This window comes from Ursus arctos, unplaced genomic scaffold (assembly GCF_023065955.2).
Source record: "Ursus arctos isolate Adak ecotype North America unplaced genomic scaffold, UrsArc2.0 scaffold_25, whole genome shotgun sequence".
Taxonomy (NCBI): Eukaryota; Metazoa; Chordata; class Mammalia; order Carnivora; family Ursidae; genus Ursus; species Ursus arctos.
In genome coordinates, this window is record NW_026622930.1 from 42,886,977 (window position 1) to 42,907,513 (window position 20,537).

The 20,537-nt window shown below is 36.8% G+C and overlaps 1 protein-coding gene across 7 annotated transcripts in view; it reads left to right on the top strand.

Annotated features, from left to right (window-relative positions):
• Window positions 1–20,537, top strand: part of FBXO34 (F-box protein 34) — a 137,882-nt gene that overhangs the window by 88,474 nt on the left and 28,871 nt on the right. For 2 of the 7 annotated variants that reach the window (XM_057318739.1, XM_044377652.3), the window contains exon 2: window positions 9,185–9,301. The exons of the other annotated variants lie outside the window; for them this stretch is intronic. The gene's annotated coding sequence lies outside the window, so the exon portion shown is untranslated. The remainder of the gene's footprint in view (window positions 1–9,184; window positions 9,302–20,537) is intronic. 7 annotated transcript variants of the gene reach the window in all.

Consider the following 20,537-nt stretch of genomic DNA (forward strand, 5'->3'; position numbering starts at 1 on the left):
CAAATAAAGTAAATCTAAAAAAAAAAAAAAAAAAAATACCCTGTACTTCTTCACAGTGCTTTGTAAACATTTTTTGTAATAGCTTTATTGAAATATAATTCACATACCACACAATTAATCCATTTAAAGTGTATAGCTCAATGCTATTCACAGAGTTGTGGAACTATCCACAAATGTATTTTAGAGCATTTGACTCAAGTCATAAGAAGCCATAGTCACTTGCTATTATGAAGATAGCAGAAGGATTCCCTGTACTCCTTAGCAGTCACTTCGTACACTCTTCACTTCTTCCAGCCACTGCCAAGCACTAAATCTACTTTCTGTCTCTCTGGTTTTTCTTTTCTGGACACTTCATATAAATAGAATCATATATGTGGTCTTTTGTGTTTGGTTTCTTTCACTTAGCTAATGTTTTCAAGGTTCATCCATGTTTTAGTACATACCAGTACATCATTTCTTTCAATGGCTGAATGATTTTCCATTATATGGATATAAACAGTTTGTTTATTCATTCATCAATAGAAGGGCATTTAGGTTGTTTCCACTTTTTGGCTGTTAGGAATAATGCTGTTGTGAACATCCATGTACAAGTTTTTATGTGGATGTATGTTTTCATTTCTCTTGAGTATATACGTATCTAGGAGTGGAACTGCTGGATCATGTGGTAACTCTACGTTAGCCTTTTTGAAGAACTGCCAGATTGTCTTCCACAGTTGCTGCGTGTTTTACATTTCTAACACCAGTGTATGAAAATTCCAGTTTATCCATATCCTTGTCAATACTTATCTCTTTTAGATTCTAGCCATCCTAGAGGGTGTGAAGTGGTAATCTCATTGTGATTCTGATTTGCATTTTCCAGATAGCTCATGGTGTTGGGCATCTTTTTAAAATTAATTAATTGGTTAACTAATTAGAGAGCAAGTGAGAGAGCACAAGCAGGGGGAGCAGCAGAGGGAGAGGGAGAAGAGATTCGCCACTGAACAGGGAGCCCCATGTGGGGCTTAGTCTCAGGACCTGGAGATCATGACCCTAGCCTGCCAGGCTTCCCTGTTGGACATCTTTTCATGTGTTTATTAGTTACAAGTATATCCTTTGAGAAATTATCCATATCCTTTTCTCATTTTTTAATTGGGTTGTCTTTTTATTACTGAGTTACAAGAATTCAGTATATATTTTAGATACAAATCCCTTATTAGATACATGATTTGCAAGTATTTTCTCCCCTTGTGGGAGGTTGTGTTTTTCACTTTCTTGATAGTTAAAATTCAGAGTTTTTCATTTTGTCTATTTTATCTTCTGTTGCTTGTACTTTGGGTGTCATATCTAAGAAACCATTGCCTAATCAAAGATTTATTGCCCAGTTTCTTCTAAGAGTTTTATAGTTTTAGCTCTTAGATGTTATCCAACTATTTTTCTGTCTTCTCTGTTAGAATGTCAGCACCATAGGAGGGCTGGGGTGCTGTTTGTCTTATTTGTTGTTTGGGTCTCATTTAAGGTTTGGGAAGTACTAAGTGTTTAATGATGATTGTTAATGATTTTGGAAAGACAGACTTCAAGGAGCTATTATCAAAATGCATTAAAACACCTAACTTGAAACACTTTTTAGTTTTTTTGTTTTTCTTTTAAAGCTGGGAACTGAAATATTTTGTTAATGTGCCAGGAGTTAAATTAGTGTCTCAGATTAGGTTTAGGAGACTTTAAATAAGTTTGTTTATTATGATTGACTTCCCTAGTTCTCAGACTTGTCTGTTTAGCATTACAAAACTGGGCTTCTGTAGCTGAGTATTTAATGCATTTGCTTTTAGACTTGGAGAATTTTGTTTGTTTACTCTGTTTGAAAACATCATTATTGATTCTTAAAGAATAAACCAGTGAACAAGTCCCATGTTTCTAAACCTCTGTATTTCTTTCTGATAAACAAAAAATTTACGCCACTCTCTGGGAATCTGATGCCAGCCTCAGTAGGTGTTGAAAGACAGAACCTGTTTTTGTTTTTGTTTTTGGTTATTTCCACAGTAAGGAGGATTTTGTGAGTTTTTCCTACTAAGTGATGTTCCCCTTCCTGTAATACTAGATTTGGAGTTAAGGTGGCATCTGAAATGAGGGCTTTGACATATATTAAATTGAACTACTGTGACTTCCCTGAATAGCATAGACTTTGTCACTGTAAATGAATGCTTAATCTTTTGAGGAGAAGAACTGGCATTTTGATAATGAGTGATTTTGTACCTGACTAGGAGTCAGCTTTTTGTTTTTGTTTTTTAGTGGATTGATGCTAAAATTTCAGTATGAGAAGTACCATAAACTAGTGCAATAACCAAATGTTGGTACCTTGCTAGATTTCAGACAATCCTGGGGGAAAATTTTTAGGATTAAGCTAAATTATGAGAGGGGGGGATACCACCTCATTTAACACTTAAAAAAAAAAGTGGGTTTAAGAAGGCCTCAGTAACAGATATTTATAAAGAATGTGTATGTGTTTGTGTATATTAAACTTAGAATTTTACATCAGAAAAATTAGTCAAGCAATCTGGTACTTGTAAGGATATACAAGGAAAAGAATAATATTTGGGTTTATTTATTAATTATAGTGACACATCAGCTGCTAAAGTGATGAAATTGTTTAATATGGGTTAGTATATGTCTCAATTCTGATGCAATTGCCTTTAAGTCTGTGTTTATGCTTGTGAATTTAATTTTTACAATGGTAACCTCATTCTGTTCTTAAAAACTTAAAAAAAAAATCTGCCAGCATTGAGTGCTTATTTTTTATGTTGGGAATAGATTCTCTCTAATGCTTAAAGCACCAGCCCCAGTCTCCTCAACACCATCACTACCATTCTTGTCCATGAAAATATCTTACAGAATATATAAGTTTGGGTACTGATTAGACATAATCCTGAATCATTTGGTGTTGGTGAGGTAGTGTGGAAACTTTCAATGAATTTTCTATATTTCAGTCTCCCATTCTCATCCACCACTTTATTTTATTGTGAAGTTGAATAATTTTGTTTTTGAATGATTTTTTTCTTTGATCCATAGCAGTTAGTTGCAAAACAAAAGCAACAAACAAAATACACCAAACTGCAGCTTCTACAAATGTCAAGAGAATACCAGAGTTCCTGTACTTCAGAGTAGTGAGGGTGGGTGAGGTGTGGGGGTTTGATTGAAATGAATGATTTATTAGTCTTCAATGTTCTATTCAGTTAAGCTCTTTTTTTTTTTTGACCTTTAAGTAGGTTCCAAATACCTAAAACAGATTGAATTTTCTCATTTACATCTTATTTTGTTTTAAAAATAATTTATTGCTTATACAATTTAGAAAAGGTTTATAGCACTGTACATATTTTTCTTTATTATGTATGTCCATATGCCATCCCCCCAAAGCAGGGGGTATTACACAGTTCTCTTTTTAGAGATGAAGAGGAAGATAGAAGCCAATTTACAAAAATTCGATTTGGGCAGTTTTTTGGTAATGCCATTTTTTGTAGTGCTTTCTTGCCTCACTCTCACCTAGTTTGCCAGATATGTTTAAAAGTATGGCCTCAGAAATTGAGGAGTGCATTTGTTGTGATGAGCACAGGATGATGTATGGAACTGTTGAATTACTACGCTGTATACCTGAAACTAATGTAACACTATTATGTTAACTAACTGAAATTAAAATAAAAACTTAAAAAATATAAAATAAAATAAAAACGTGACCTCAGTCTTAAATAATGATAAACCATTTTGTTTAAAGTCACTGTATTAAATTGCAAATAATTTAGGTGGCCAGCCCATTTTTATTGTAATCATCTTTCTAGGTTTGGAGCTCTGTGTGAGACTGGTTTGTTTTTCAAAATACATTTTAAAGATTTTTTAAAAATATGGATTTTACCTACTTTGTTTTTGTTCTTTGTGGCCAAAGTGATGATGACTGGTTGCTGGCACACCAAGGCAGTAGATGCTGTTTCTGCCGAGGGAGTGCCCAAGAAGAGCTTAAACCCTTGGGTTAGGATTCTTGTAAGATGAGCCGATCTGAGAAGATACTCCCCTTTCATTTTAGTTTGAGCGATAGATTTCTCTCACAGTAGCAATTAATGACCTAAAATATAGGTCTAGTTAATACATTAGCATTGCATCTGGAAAAAAGGTTTCAAAAATAGAACTTTTAAAAACAAGCTATTAAAAATTGTTTTGTAAAAATTTTCATTGAATCAGCTCAATGGTGGAATTTCTCCCAAGACCTGAATTTTATTCCCTATTTTTCCTCCACCTTAGTAGAAGTACTGTGTGTATGTACAAGGCCACGTTGATGTGATTATAAAGTCATATCATTATTAAATGTCTTTTTCATACCTTTTCTGATTTTTGCCTTGAAGTCAGTTAGTAAAGCATTAATGTAATTAATCTAAATTGAATAAAATATTGACAAACCACAGTGACAGATAAAGTGCACATTTTAAACCTGTATAAGAACAGTAGACTACTCCTACAAACCAAACTGTATTTTGCTACTTATTGCCTGCAGTGAATTTCCACTTAAGTGTTTGTGAAACACATGGTTTTCTATAGAGTTGCAGTGCTTATATTTAAATGTTTCTACTTAGTTGTTTCTACATAACATCCTTTTGAAAACTATATGATGTCACATCTAGTATCCACCACATGTATTTTACGTTTATAGATTATACAAGGAAATAATCATTTTGTGCTTAAAAACAGTCCATATTTAGGGGCACCTGGGTGACTCAGTCAGTTGGGCTTCTGCCTTGACCTTAGGTCATGATCCCTGGGTCCTGGGATGGAGCCCCACCTATGTCAGGCTCCTTGCTTAGTGGGAAGTATGCTTCTCCCTCTCCCTCCCCCCTTTCCCCCCCAGCTTGTGTGCTCTCTTTCCCTCTCTCTATCTCAAATAAATAAAATCGTTAAAAAAAAAAACAAAAAACCCAGGCCATATTTAGGTCTTACTAAATGGAACCTTCCTCCACTAGTGCTTTTCAGATAATAAAAATTTTTATTGTGTAAAGGAGGAAGAGAATTTAGCATCTGCATTAGGATCATTTTTTCCTATATCCTATTAGCTAATTCCAAGATTGTTTAATATGGTATCCACCCATTTCATTTGGCTGCAACTTTTGCTCTCATGAAAGTAAGGCTGATTGTTCTGAATTGCTATGTATATGTGCTTTGGCACAGCATGAAGGTACCCTTAATAACGTAGTCATTGTCTTTAAAACAGCTTGCAGTTATGACTACAAATAAAAGGGTGCGACAGGAGGGCATGGCAGATAATGATTCTTTTTTCCGCACCAAGTGTTTAACAAATCTGCTTTGTACTATGAGCCTTTTGTGTGCCCTTGGACTACCTACTGTATTTTCTGTATATTGTTTCTAGTCAACTGAAATGTTTGCATATTTGTCACTATAACTTTGACAAGTCTGCAGTCGACCACTTTGATTTTTTTTTTTTTGTGGAGGCAAGCAAAACAAAATGTGTGGAAAGAAGTTGAGTAGCCTTGCCTCTCTTGGAATTTATTTTTTCGCTTGCATGTTTAAATACTTACATGTCTAAATTATTCCGGGTGACTCTTGTCCTCCACACCTTTGTTTACTTTGATCTGTTTAGAAATTTGGGAATGGTCTTTAGTTTTAATCCTTTTCCTTTTTCAATGCAGAGTAATACTGTCTGTACGGTGTAATTTATTTTTAAACAAGGATTTTCTATGGAAAAAATTGCTGGCTATTCGAATAGCTCTGTTTTAGATTGCTGAGAGATTCTGTATTGACCATTAAGGAAGGATATTATTTCTGCTGTACTTTATCCTATGTTAAATAACTGTATGAAGTGATGAGTAAGGAGAAAACAATATCCATAATGCAGAAGTCAGAAAAGCTTGCTTACTATGTTGCAATGTTATCTTTGAATCTTGTATTCCTTATTGGCCCCTTTAAGAGAAGAAGACTGACATTTAATGATCTTCATGGCAATCATATATGGTTGTTAGCATTTATTCCTGTTTTGCTGATTCAGAAATGGAGGATCAGAGAAAATAAGTATTTTACCTAGAATTACAGGCATATAACTTCTAGTAATGCAACTCCAAAGCCAAAACTTTTGTTCTAAGCATATCATTTTCTACTTCAAGTGGCTTATTTTTAGGATCAGTTTTATCCTTTGGGAGATCCACTTAGTAGCATAAAATATTTAATGTGTTTAAATAAATTAGAATTCAGTGATGCTTGAGGTATACTAAGAAACAAGAATAACTTGTCTTTGATTTCTTACGGAATTCATTGGTAATGGCCTTACCTTTAAAGGTACTGCTATAGTATTTTAACATGGATTTTTACATTTGATTTTTACGTTAAGATTCTTCCATATTTGGATTATTATCTTCATTTTATAAATGCTGAAACTGAGATGCAAGCTTGAGGTAAGTGCTAATAAGTATTGCTAGATGTGAAGTTCAGGTTTTCAGAAGAAAATAGTGATTTACTATAAACAGAACCCAGTGATTCGGAATTAAGATACTTCAGGCAGTAGTACCATCAATTTCTCCTTAGTTCCCTATCTTTAAAATGAAAAGGTTGAACCAGGTGATCTCTAAATGCCTCTTTAAATGCTCCAGAATAATTATGTTTTAAAAGCTTCAGGGTCCATGAGTGTGAATGAAAAAAATATTAAATACTTGTTTTTACTAATCCGTAACTTAAATTTACCATTTCCTTTAAACCACAGCAAATTATTAGGCAGTCCCTGTGACTTTTGTGAAATCACAGATACTTTTATCATATTGCAGTTATTGCAGATATCTTGAAAATATCATTTATGTAGGTCATAATTTGGAAATTATGGTAGTTAATAGACTTGTCATTAGCTTGTTTTTTTGTATATTACAAAAGTAAATGTATTTTATACTGTATGAATTTAAAAAAAATATTTTGATAACTATTTTAATATAATTGGCTTTCTTGGTGTGTATATGTTTGTGTGTTTTTGCTTTAAAAAAGTTTATAGGGGTGCCTGGGTGGCTCAGTCGGTTAAGTGTCTGCCTTCAGCTCAGGTCACTGGGATTGAGCCCCACGTGGGGCATCCTGTTCAGTGAGGAGCCTGCTTCTCCTTTTCCCTCTGCTCCTCCCCTCCTGCTTGTGCTCTGTCACTCTCGCTCTCTCTCAAATAAATAAATCTTTCAAAAAAAAAAAAGTGGATAGTTTTCACATACTGCCAAGGGAATGGCATGAAAAGGTTGAAGTACCCTTGAACTGCATGTTCTCCTCAGTGACTGCAGGAGGGATGTGGTTGATGATCTTTTGGATACTGCTTTATGGGGGACTGTGGATAGAGGGGAGAGTCATCTCTATATCACTCTCTCAGGTTTCCAGAATGATGGATTATGATTATGTGATTTTTCAGTAACACAAGGAAGCTAGATAGATCCAAAATGGCGACGTCAGAAATGAAGTTATGATCGTCTCTATTTTGGATATTCATTTTGCAAGAATTAAGTCTTTAAGTAGTTGTTCCATTTGAGGGATATAGGAAAAGACCTCTTATTTGAGGTTATCTGCTGTTGATATTCCAAGCCGGGAGGACTAGCTTGCCAAGAACAAGTTACCCACACAGCACATGTACTACACAAAATACTTCTGAAACAGAAGATGAGTTGGAAGGCTGTATTTACCTTAAAAACGTTAGGATTAGGACATTTGCTGTTGAGTTTTTGTGTGTGAGATTGCGTGTGTATTTTGCTCGCCTTGTTTGTTTTGTTTGGCTCTTAGTAATGTATGTATTAATCAGTTATGAGGAAGGAAATGGCAACACATTCTTCATATTAGTAAGAATTAGGAATATGCACAAAACTCACTAGTTTAATTGGAACACAGAGCCTGCTGGAGTACTGTCCTGTGGTGAGTCTGTTATTCCATTTAAAATGCATTTGTCTTTGGATTGGGTTGGGTGGGATTTGCATTCTCGAAGTTACAATGAGTTTCCAGATCCTTATCAGTCAGTATTAGGAGTGACTGTTTTTAATAGTGATAATGAGGCAGCTATTCCCAGGAGGAGACTTAGTCATTGGCAAAATTGTCAGGACCCTGAAATAGTTTGGGAAAACTCAGGATGCAAGCTGTTTCAAAAACAAAACAAAAAACTCAAGCAGCTTTTTTGGAGACAGTGACCTAGGGTGGATGGAGGTGGCAAGAAACCAGATGAACTTTCCTAAGTCTGCAAGCTCTCTAGAAGCCGGAAGAGATTAGTATTATTTACCTAAAGCACTCTAGTGTGAACAAGAAATTTCGAATCTCATAAGGTTAAAGTGGTTAACAGCCACTAATCTGGAATATTCTCTGTGTACATTGGCAAAATTTAATTTGACTTTGAGGAAAAAAAATTCTTCTGGTAGCAGCTTGTTCTGGTTGCCAGTTTGAGAAACATTTGGTATTTTACTAGTGTTAGGGGTTTGTGTCTGTGTGAGGGGGTCTTCATGATCCTGCAAGGCCACACTGGCATGCCAGGGTTTACTAATTAATAATGAAGACAAGATGATCTTTGCCATGATTAGATGGGATGAAGACGAGAAATGTAGAACATGTCTTCATATGTGTCTAGGCTACCCTAATTTTAAGCGCAAAAGGAATCTTTTTTAGATTAGGATTTCTTCATGGCTGCCTGCCTGCCAACATAACAAGCTGTAAAACCTTGTTTAGTTTCCCTTAAGTCCAGAAATGATTCTATACCAAATCCAAACAAACCAAATCACTCTTAAGGGAATAAGTGAAAACATGTGTAACTTGGCTGCCTTGGCTGGCCTACATATATTTGCAGATTGGCTCAGTTCTCTGTGCTAAGCAAATTCCTTCTTAAACGTCCTATGATGACCATGACCGTCAGCATCATCCATTGTGAAGGTGAACAGAGGATGTGACATTTATTTATCTGAACTGGGTTTTGCAAACTCTGACCTAACTCTTCTAGCTAGCTAGACAGCTAACAGCTAATAGCTGACCTGACAGCTGTATAAAGACAGAATAAAAACAAATGCTCTCCAGTTGTGTTCAAATAACATATGGTATATTACAATTTCTGTGTACTGACAGCTTTTAACTTAGTGTCAGGAATAGTCAAGGTATGAAAGAAATTGAATTTGTTGCTCTCTTAAAGGCACATTCTAGAGTTAATTATTTTATTTGAATTTTTCAGAGCTAAATGGAAAGTCTCTTTATAGAGTTTGGAAGGAATGTAGGCTTGCAGAGGGAAACCCAGTGTGAGATATGGAGTCATTTGGTATAAACTGCTGAGCTAACTACCTTCTGGAAGGTAAGCCATCACCTTTTCCCGAGTTGGGCCATATTAGGTATCATATGACACAGCAATATCCCTAACTAATGGTTAGAGTTACAGATGATTTTGAATATTAGGTGAGGTGGGAAACAAAAGCAAAAGAAAAATTAAATTTCCATACTACTTACAGCCCGTTGATGAGTTCTTGAAACAGGCAGAGTGACAGTCCTCTAGGAACTCAGCTGCCTTGATGTTAATACTTTGCTAAGGGCAAAATGGAATCTTAATCTTAGCTTGACGCCCCAGGATCTTGGAATTCTACTTTAACATATAAAAATTCCTTTGGGAACTTCCGTTATCTCTACTCCCCCCACCCCAAGATATATGTTGGTGGTCATCCCCCAAGCATATGACCCACTGATCTACATCTGAAGGGTCTCATGACTAAAGTTTTATTAGACAGCAATACATGACCTTTTCCTAACAACAGCTAGCTACCTCAAGGTCCTGGAAACCTTGCTTCTGAAATTCCTTAGAGACTTAAGCTATCCCTAACCCCCTCCCAACTTGAAAGTATATAATCAGCCTCCTGACCGAAGTGCCGCTCTTCCTGCCCGAGGGTCCTGTCCCCGTGCTTTAATAAAACCACCTTTTTTGCACCAAAGACATCTCAGGAATTCTTTCTTGGCCATTGGTTCCGAACCCTAACATCTTTCCTCCATCATTAGACAGTAGTAAGATGCTTAACTTTTTATTATACAAGTAATACATTTTTGTAGAAAATTTGGAAAAACTACAACAAATGGAAGGAAAAATTTCTTGTTGAGAAAACTTATAATCTCAAAGACGAATCATGAACTAAAACATTCTGAAGTTTTTCTGCTAGTTTTTCTCATGTTTTTATTTTGTATTTTTTATCAAAGTTTTGAATGTGCATAAAGATTTAATAGCTCTATAAGATGTATTTTGAAAAGCAGCAGTTCTCCCACTTGTCCCTCTCTAGAGGCAAACATTTTAATTTCTTAGAGCTGATTCTTTTTGCATTTATCTGTGTTCTTGTAGGGGAGGAAAAAATTTTTTCCTACTATCCTTCTAGGTTTTCCAGCTGGGCCCTGTAAATTGAACTGACAAAAGACAGAATAACAAGAGAAAAGCATGCAAATTTATTTAATAAAAGGTTTATGTGACACAGGAGGCTTCATAAGGAAATGAAGACCTAAAGAAATGGTTAAGCCTAGTATTTTTATACTAGATTTGATGGAAGAGTGGAATGTCATAGAAGGATGTGATCGTATTAGAGAGTATAAACTAAAGGTATTAAACTGGAGAAACTTAGCAAAGCCATTTCCTTTGGATTTCTCTCTGTATCCCTCCATCTTCACAGAAAAGGATGTTCCTTTCCTCTAGCTATAGGAAGGACATCTCTTACATGAAGGTCTTAGGACCTACTTCAGGAGAGAAGGGAAGGTCAGAAAGTCCTTCCTGCACCTCCTGTTTCTCAAATTTTTTCAGTTTATACTCAATATGCCAAGGCACCATATTTTGGGGTAGCAAGTTCTGAACACCGTCATTCTTAACAGCATATTTGTATTCTGATTTTTTGATTTTCAGCTTCAGGCTGTATTTCTTGATTTCCCATTATGTCAGGGTTTAGTTCTTTCTCGGCTTCCCCAGGTACCCTTTTTACTTCTTCTTCTCCAATCGCAGTGTAGTTGTTCATAACTTTGCTTAGTAGATTGATATTCAGTGTTTAAACAGTTAGGACGGAACATGCGGGGTGCCTGGGTGGCTCAGTTCATTAAGCATCTGCCTTCAGCTCAGGTCATGATCCTAGGGTCCTGGGATCAAGCCCCTCATTGGGCTCCCTGCTCAGCAGGGCGTCTGCTTCTCCCTCTCCCTCTCCTTCTCCCTCTGCCCCTACCCCCACCCCCACCCCCAGCTCATGCACACATACTCCCTCTCTCAAATGAATAAAATCTTAAAAAAAAAAAAAGACCATGCTATTCCCAGTTAAGCCGCGGAGTAGTCTATGAACACTTGTACTTTTCTATACAATTTGGTTTTCCCTGAAATTCTTATTTTTCATTGTTATTATTTACTTTCAACTTGAAACTACTCACTAATGTAGTTCAGATCGTATCTTGTCTATATTTCCTTTCAGGAAGTTCTGACACTCAGGTATTCTCTTAGTTTCCTATATTTTTAAAAATGTGCTTCCATCTGGACTGGTTGCCACTATTTTTATGCACAGCTCTTATCCTGGGACTTCCCTTCACCAGTCTCTTCGGGATACTTCTTGCTTCTTTGTGTTGGATTTCTTGTTTTCTAGATCTCCTATTTTCTTGCTTATTGGTTTATGCTTTTATTTTGGCAGAAAATACATTAGGTTCCTGATTATTTATGTGATTGGTTCTTTTCTTTGTTCCTCAATGTTGGAAATTGCATAGTAAGGTGTGGGTTTGGTTCCGTCCATTGTGCTGAGTACTTGATGAAGCCTTTAAATCTGGAAACTATTTTGTTGATGACTTTCTTCCCTTTTTTTTTTTAAAGTCCATTTAATTAATTTCTACACCCAACGTGGGGCTCAAACTTATGACCCTGAAATCAAGAATCGCGTGCTCTTCCAACTGAGCCAGCCAGATACCCCGACTTTCTCCCTTCCTTTTTCCTTTTTTTCCCCTCTTAGCTTTCTCCTGAACTCTTGTTACTCAGATATTGGAATTCCTGGATTGATCTTCCAGTCTTCTTATGTTATTCTAATGAGTTTTTCATTTTGGCTGTTGCATTTTTTGATTACCAATAAGGCATGGTTTTGCTCACTTTCACTTAGTTTTTCCACTTAGTTTTTCTTTCTTTTTTTTAAGCTCACTGTTCTTCATGTTTGCCATATTTTCTTTTATGTTTCTGAAAATATTCATGGTATCTTTTTCCCCAGAGTTTTCTTCTGTCTGCATAATCTCTGTAAGGACTAGCTCCGTAATTTGCAGGGCCGAATACAGAATGGCAGTGTGGGTCATTTATTGAAGAATTTGAAGACAACAACAACAGAGCATTAAACTTAACACAGAGCTCTTTTAAGTGCAGGGCACTCTGTGACTGCCTAGGTCACATGCCTGTGAAGCTGACTCTGCTCTCCTTTCCAGCTTGTTTTTTCTCTTTCATTTTTTTTATGCTGGAGAGGCTAACAATTCTTGACTACTTGCTGATATTTAATAGTGGGATCCTAGAAAGCTGATTAGAAGCTCTGAATATGCAGTAGAACTTAACAATTGTTAACTTTACCATAGGAAGATCTGGGTGAATGAATTTTTTAAAAAGTTATTTATTTATTTTTTTAGATTTTATTTATTTTCAGAGAAAGAGAGAGAGAGCGCATATATGTGCGCAAGCAGGGGGATCAGCAGGCAGAGGGCGAAGCAGGCTCCTCACTGAGCAGGGAGCCCAGTGCGGGACTTGATACCAGGACCCTGGGATCATGACCTGAGCTGAAGGCAGACACTTAACTAACTGAGCCACCGAATTTGTTTGAGAATTTGTCATTATATTTTTCCTAGACTAATCGATAATATTCTCCTGAGAAGTCTCTTCTAATCTCCCCTGCCTGGAAGTGAAGACCTGACTGCCAGCCTTTTGGGAAAGGTTATTGCTAGAGGGGGCTGGGGTTGGTGACTAGTATTGGCACATCAGAGACAATTTTTAAATTTTTAGGAACTTTGTGAGCCATTTACTAAATATAACAGTTACTAAAGATTAAACAAACTTATAATGAAATATTATATTAAAAATAAATCAATAACACTAAAAATTTACCACCCCCTAATTATTTTACTACATTTTTTTAATTATGGAAGCTCTTGATATTATTTACATCTAATTTATATGGTGGAAATACTATTTAATGATGGGTTACCATGCATGTCTTCTGTGAACTCTGCATACAGTGATATCATTTTTTAGCTTGAAGCAACCTGGTAAGAGTATTTATACCATAAAAATCTTAGCAAATGTTACAAATAACTACCCTTGTTCCTCCCCCTCCAACCCCACTTCCCCCAGATAGTTGTCAAACATTTATATTTACCAACACACCATGGATGGGGATCTAGTACATACATTAACTTAAACTGCCTTGTCTTATCTGATGATTCCTTAGTCCATATAACCCCTTGTTTAACCCTCTTTAGGTTCCCTTCAGCTTTCTGTAAGAGTGAGGGAAGGGCATTTATCTGCCTGTCTGAAGGACTGGATCTGAGAATTTCATTTCAGAAAGATTTTCTGTTAACCCTTCCCATTTCATCTCTGCTTATCCTTTTGGGGGGATATTCCCTAATGCTTACCTTAGGATTCAGTTTTCTTGGGTATTTGAGTCCTTTACCTTTTACCCATTTATATTTCAGCTTTCCAAAATTTGTGGCTGTAATCTCTAGTTCTCTTTGTCCCTTTGGGTTTGTATCTTAAAAAAAAAAAAAAAGAATAAATATCTGACAGGATATATGTACAGCAATATCCAGTTGCTAAATTAAATTAAACATTTCTGGGGCACCTGGGTGGTTCAGTTGGTTAAGTGGTTGCCTTCGGCTCAGGTCATGATCTCAGGGTCCTGGGATCCAGTCCTGCTTTGGGCTTCCTGCTCAGCGGGGAGTCTGCTGCTCTCTCTTCCCCTGCCCCTCCACCCTGCTTTGTTCTCGCTTGCTGTCTTGCTCACTCTCTCAAATAAATAAAATCTTAAGTAAATTAAACATTTCTGCAAAAAGGATTTCTGGCAACCACTGCTTATTGTTCCTTTTTCTCGTCTCTCCTTTTCTCACCATCTTTGTGTTTTTATTAGAGGATTTTCGTTTTTGGTTTATACATCCAGGTTAGACTCTTTGTATATGCTAATGGATTTTTCTTTTTGTTTGGTTGGATTTTTAAAAATCATTTGTAATTTCTGGTGATCTCCTTCCTGCCTGGGAAGAAATACTTTTCTTTCTCAGGATTGGTTGGGAGGATTAGGCTAGGTTTTTTTTCCATATGATTATGTGCTCAGGACCAAAATGCTGTGGAGAGCCTGAAAAGATTTTTTTCCGTGTTTGGAACTTTATTCACTTAAAAAAACTTTCATGAGTCTAACTGTTAAATCATCTTGAATCACATATTTAAAAAATCACCTCATGTGAAAACAGTAGAATGCTGTGAAATTGGAACTGTCTTGAGATATGTAGGTCCTATGCTTGCCGTACTCTTTTCCTCAGAAACAGACTTGCACTTGGCTTGCTGTTGCCCACATCATGCGTATGAAATAGGAAATCTATACATGAGGGACCTTGTCTGCATGGTTTGGGGAGAATTATGGTAGCATTGTGGTAGGTTTAAGAAAAGTTCACTCAGGCAGTTGGCTTTGTCAAGATGACCGTGATTGCCTGCTGACCAGCAATCTCAGAAGAGCTCCTTTTCTCAGCCCTAAATGGTATAACCAGGAGCTGCTGCCGCACCCCTCAGATTTTGAAATGTCCTAGGCCAAATGGTAGGGTGAACTTTTCACCAAATTTATCAGCAGTTTCTTTTCTTTTTTCTTCCTTCCTTTTCTTTTCTTTTCTTTTCTTTTCTTTTCTTTTCTTTTCTTTTCTTTTCTTTTCTTTCTTTTTTAAGACTTTATTTATTTATTTGACAGAGAGAGACAGCCAGCGAGAGAGGGAACACAGGCAGGGGGAGTGGGAGAGGAAGAAGCAGGCTCCCAGCGGGGGAGCCTGATGTGGGGCTCGATCCCAGAACGCCGGGATCATGCCCTGAGCCGAAGGCAGACGCTTAAGGACTGAGCCACCCAGGCGCCCCTATCAGCAGTTTCTTTTTCCTGCCTCCTTTCACTTAGGGGACATTTAAGTAAGTTTTAAGGTGAAAAAGTTTTAAAAATTTTTATGTACAGTCATGGTCTTTATTAAAACTTGTTAAAACTGGCTTGCTGTTGAAATAGCAGATGGCTGTGATAAAATGGGAACATGTCTAAAAAGAAACCAATGCAGATTAAATCATAATTTAAAATATCTTTAATATGATTCACTAAAATGTTTTTCTTTTGGGCTGTTAATATTGTGTCCTCTTTTTATTCATCTTTTGACAAAACCAAAGAATTTTAAAAAGGGCAGAAAATGACTAACGATGGCTTTGAAATTTCTTCTTTTAGAGATTTTTAGGACTTGGACTTTCCAAAGTCAAAGAATCTTGACAATAAGACAGTTACTTATAAGAGCAAGGCTGATACTGGGTTTTTTTGCTTTTTTTCTTCCGTGAGTTGTCAAAATATGGGTTATACTTATCAGAAATACCTGGTCCTCTTGTATTACAAGGAATATCAGAAGGATGTTATCCACAGATGTCTTAAAATGGTAAAGGTTTTACTTACATCCCTCACTTCTGCCCCCACTAAAAAAAGGAAGAATAGGTGTTTTCCTTTATTTCCTTTGCACCATTGACCAAAGTAGGTATATATGACCTTTTGGAGAGACAACTTGTGACATTTCTAACTGGTCCCATGCTTAGCTCAGTGCCAAGACCCAGTAGGTGTTTAACATTTGTTGAATGAAGTGAATCAATACTGATTCCAAACTGGTGCCTCTCCCATCCATTCTGTATAAAGCTACTCCAGGGATCTGTCAAAAATACTGAACCAACCATGCTACTTCCCCTTAAAAATCCTTTAGTGTCTCTCAGCTACTTAAAAATGCCTCTCAGACTTTTTTCTTCTTAAATTGTTTTTGGTATTATAAAATTAATATATATACTGTGGTCAGAAATCCAAACATTGAAAATAGATTAAAAAAAAAAAAAGTCCCTAACTCTCCTCCCAACTGACCAGTTTGCTGGACATTATTGTATTTTTCTGTGTATCTGCAAACTACACATGTCTTTTCAGTTTTGTTTTACACTAATAGTATTATACTATAGTACCGTCCCCTCTCTCTTACTCCCTTTCCATTGGATTGGGTGAAGTTTTTAATATCATGGAAACTAATCCTTTGTATATATTGCAAATACTGTTCTCCCAGTCTTTTTCTTATCTTTTAACTTTATGGTGTCTTTTCCCCAAATTGATGTTAAGAATTTGTATTTAGTCAGATATGTCAGTATTTTGTATATTTTGCTTAAGGAAGGAGGAGTTACTTCCCACTAAAATTTTGAAATCATTCATATTTGACAGAATTGGATTTTACTTTTTTTTTTTTAAGTAGGCTCCATGCCAGGCTTGAACTCACAATCCTGAGATGGAGACCTGAGCTGAGATCAAGAGTTGGACACTTATCTGACTGACCCACCCAGGCGCCCTTGGATTTTACATTTTACTCAATCTGGCACTTTTAAGTTTTTATGATGAAGTAGGCATCTACCTTTCACTCAAATATCCAGTTTTCTCAGTTTATTCAAACATCCTACTTTGATCATTTAAGATGTTGTTCTCTTGAACTATTTATTTCTGCTCTCTTGCCATACTGTTTTGATTACTCTAGTTTTTATGTATGTTTTGGGAGTTTTATTTTTCCCACCACAAATCTTATTGACTGTTCTCTTTTTTTAAACTTAGATATAAATTACATGCCATAAGATTCACCTTTTAAGAGTAGACAGTTCACTGGTGTTTGGTATAGTCACAAAGTTGTGCAACCATCACCTCATTTTCGTCACCCCCTAAAAGAACCCCCCCCCCCCCCCCGCCCGCCCTTACTCCCCAACTCTCTCACAGGCCCTAGGCAACCATTAATCTACTATATGTCTCTATAGGTTTGCCTGTTCTGGACATTTCCTACAGATGGATCATAAAATAGAGGACCTTTTGTGTCTGGATTCTTTCACTTAACATAATGTTTTCAAAGTTCATTCATGTTTTAGTACTGTCATGAGCATGCTATGAAGGTGCACTCACAAGTTGTGTCTTTCCACAATGTCAGCTTTATTCATTCATGAAGCAAGGTTAACATAATTATAAAGCAGGTTCAGGATTCCAAACTCTGTGACATTTCATCACATAATTAACTTGGCTTCTTACAGGGCGCACAAAGCAGAACACAAATCACACAACAAACAAGATAACAGGGAGTAGAAAGTTAAGGAACCAAATGAGAAGTCAGTCTGAGCAGTCTATGAGCGTGCAGTTGAGATGAGGCCTCTGTCCTGTCTGGGTCAGCTCTCAGCACTTACTGCTTACCATGTTCAAGGAGTGAATGATCTCAGTTCTGTTTGGAGATCAATCAGGCAGAGCCTTTGGTGGCAACTGCCTTTTTTAAGTGATCAGACGTAGAAGGGTCAATGTCTGAAGAGTCTGACAGTTTGCTGCAAAAATTCTCTCTTTTTAAAGGGATTTAATCAGTCTTGGGCCCTGCAGATCTCCTCTGCTTCTGCTTGTTATCGGTTCTGGGTGTTGTTAACTGGTACTGGTCTTCGTGATACATCATAACTGCAGTACCTTTAACTGCTTTTGTCATTTTGACACAGGTCCCTGCTTGACACAAGTGACTCCATCTTGCTTTCTCTTGGGGGAAGGGGCAGAGAGAGAATCTCAAGCAGAGTCCCCGCTGAATGCAGAGCCCAACACAGGGCTTGGTCTCACTGCCCTGAGATCATGACCTGAGTCAATATCAAGAGTTGGACTCTTAAGTGACTGAGCCACCCAGGTGTCCCCCTCTTGCTCTCTACAAGTATTTGTACCATTACTTCATTAATTCATTGTATGTATATACCACAGTTTGTTTATCCGTTCATCCACTGATGGACATCTGGTTTGTTTTCACCTTTCATCTGTTTTAAATAGTGCTACTATAAAATTTTGTGTGCAACTTTGAATATCCTGTTTTCAGTTCTTTGGGGGTATATCCCTAGGAATAGAGTTGCCGGGTCATGTGGTAATTCTTTGTTTAGTGTTTTTTGTTTGATTTTATATTTTGATCTTTTGTATGGTAAGTTTTTGAACTATTAGACCAAGTAATATTTAATTTGATTTTTAACAGGAAAGCCCCATAGCTTGTAATTTGTAAATAATGAGAGATTTTTGTCTCTTCCCTTTGAATATTTTAGTGCTTGTTTTTTGGTAATGTGATGGCTGGCATCTTTTTTTATTCCTGGCTATAAGGATAGGACTGTTTTTAATATTTTGCTACTGGGCATGCTATATTCTATAAATTTCTGCTTCCTCTTATTAAGGTCAGGTTTTCCTGTATCCTTAGTTTGGTAAGAATTTTTTTGAAAATCAGGAATAGATGCTGAACATTATTTCCTCTTAAGTATTTATTGTGATATGGCATCTTTCCTTCAAACTGTTAATGTTTCCGGAGCATTGGGCTTGCACGACTTCGTTGCTACCTTGTTACTTGAGTGGATTTTTCTTCCCTTCCAGGCTGGTGGTTGGTCACACACACACAAAACATATTGGCAGGAGACTAGTAAAAGACTAATGCAGGTGAGAAAACTAATGTGTTTTGTGTATGTGTGACCAATCTGAAAACCAATCTAAGAACATCCGTTCTGGAAAATCTGTAGCGACAAGTTCAGCAATGGTGTAGAGCTGTACATGTTAGAATATAGTACAACATGCGTGTTTTCTTCAGTCCTCTCATTTCCTTCATTTTTTCCTGTAAACGAAACAATTTAAAATCTTGTTATTCGGAATCAAGAAACATACTCCTTTAAGTGTTTATAAATATACTCCATAATTGGTTCTGCTGCTCCTCCCACCTTGTTCCTGATAAAAAACAAAGCTACAAAATGCTTTGAATTTTAAGCAAGTGGCAAATTATCTCTGTTCACAGGGTGCTCATCACCATAGTAACAAGGAGCCAACTCATTTTTGAAGTGGGGCAGGATGCTGGTCCATTGCTTTTCAGAAGGACCTAAGACAATCCAAATACCTTTTTGTAGATTAGACAACAGGCCTAAACATCTTCAGCATATACAAGTCACAGATGAAATAGTTTGGAGAGGTGGTAAAATCCCCATTTGAGGTTCTGTCACATTACAGAGACTCCAAAACAAATCTAGATGGGCTTTACTTTCTGCCTGAGAATAATCAAGTAGCTCCCTATTAAGGCTCATTAATTCACCCCTCACACCCACGCCATATATGTTGAAGACAACTGGTGGAGAAGGTCAGGGGGACTAGGGAATTAAATGAAGTAAAGGTAAAAAGTGATTTTTAGATTCGGCCCAGATTGTGTGGGCAAAGGTCACAGGTAATCTTTGGTTTAAATACATGGTTAGATTTTGAATTGCTTTGTGTTAGATCTTGCTACCAAACAAGGTTGTTTGGGACCTAAATCGCAGAGATTTTCCTTACATGTGTCTAAAACTGTATTTAAAGCTAAGTTCTGGGGAGAAGGGTTGGTGGAGAGAGAAAAAAATAGATCAGGATTTGAGATTTGTCGCCTGAAACATCTACCATGATTTTTGGAGGATGTAAAAAAAAAAAAAAAACCCAAACAAAAAAACCCCCCCAAATTTTCAGGTACCTAGTAAAATATAGAGGGCTATCTAATCTTTTAGTTTATGAATAGAATTAAAGAGTTTAGGAAAATCAAAATATGATCTATTTAAGGGAGCCTGGCTGGTTCAGTCGGTATAGCATGTGACTCTTGATCTTGGGGTTGTGAGTTTGAGCTCCACGTTGGGTGTAGAGATTACCCAAGAATAAAATCTTAAAAAAAAAATCCATTTTGGACTAGCCAAATAATATGGATAATGATGACCCAAAAAAAGCATTTTTTAAAAAGTAACCTCTATGCCCATCATGGGGCCTGACCTCATGACCCTGAGATCAAGAGTCACATGCTCTACTGACTGAGCCAGTCAGTGCCCCTAAAAAAGCCTAAGCTTAATTATTATCAGGAAAACAGGAGAGTTTGAGATTCAGAATAGAAAAACTCCCAATAATACAAACTCTGGGGGCATTTTTGACATTTAGAACTTCGAAATCCTCATGAAATGGTATAATTTTTATTCAACAAATATTGTCCATAATATACTCTTTCGGGCCTCATAGAGCAGTGAACAAAAGTCTTCTCCTTGAGCTGATGTTCAGCGAGAGGAAGATGCACCAACATGGGTACATGTCAGGAGGGAGGGAGCAATTGTGGCAGGGAAGGTAAAGAAAGGATAAAAGGAATAGGGGAAGTGGGGTATAGTACTCCTTTATGTGGATAGTCAAGGGGTGCCTCTCTGAGAAGATAACATTTGAGCAGAAAGATGGAAATAGTCAGTGATACAGTAAATATCTGGGTGTTAAAAAACAAAATTCATCTGAACTAATTGG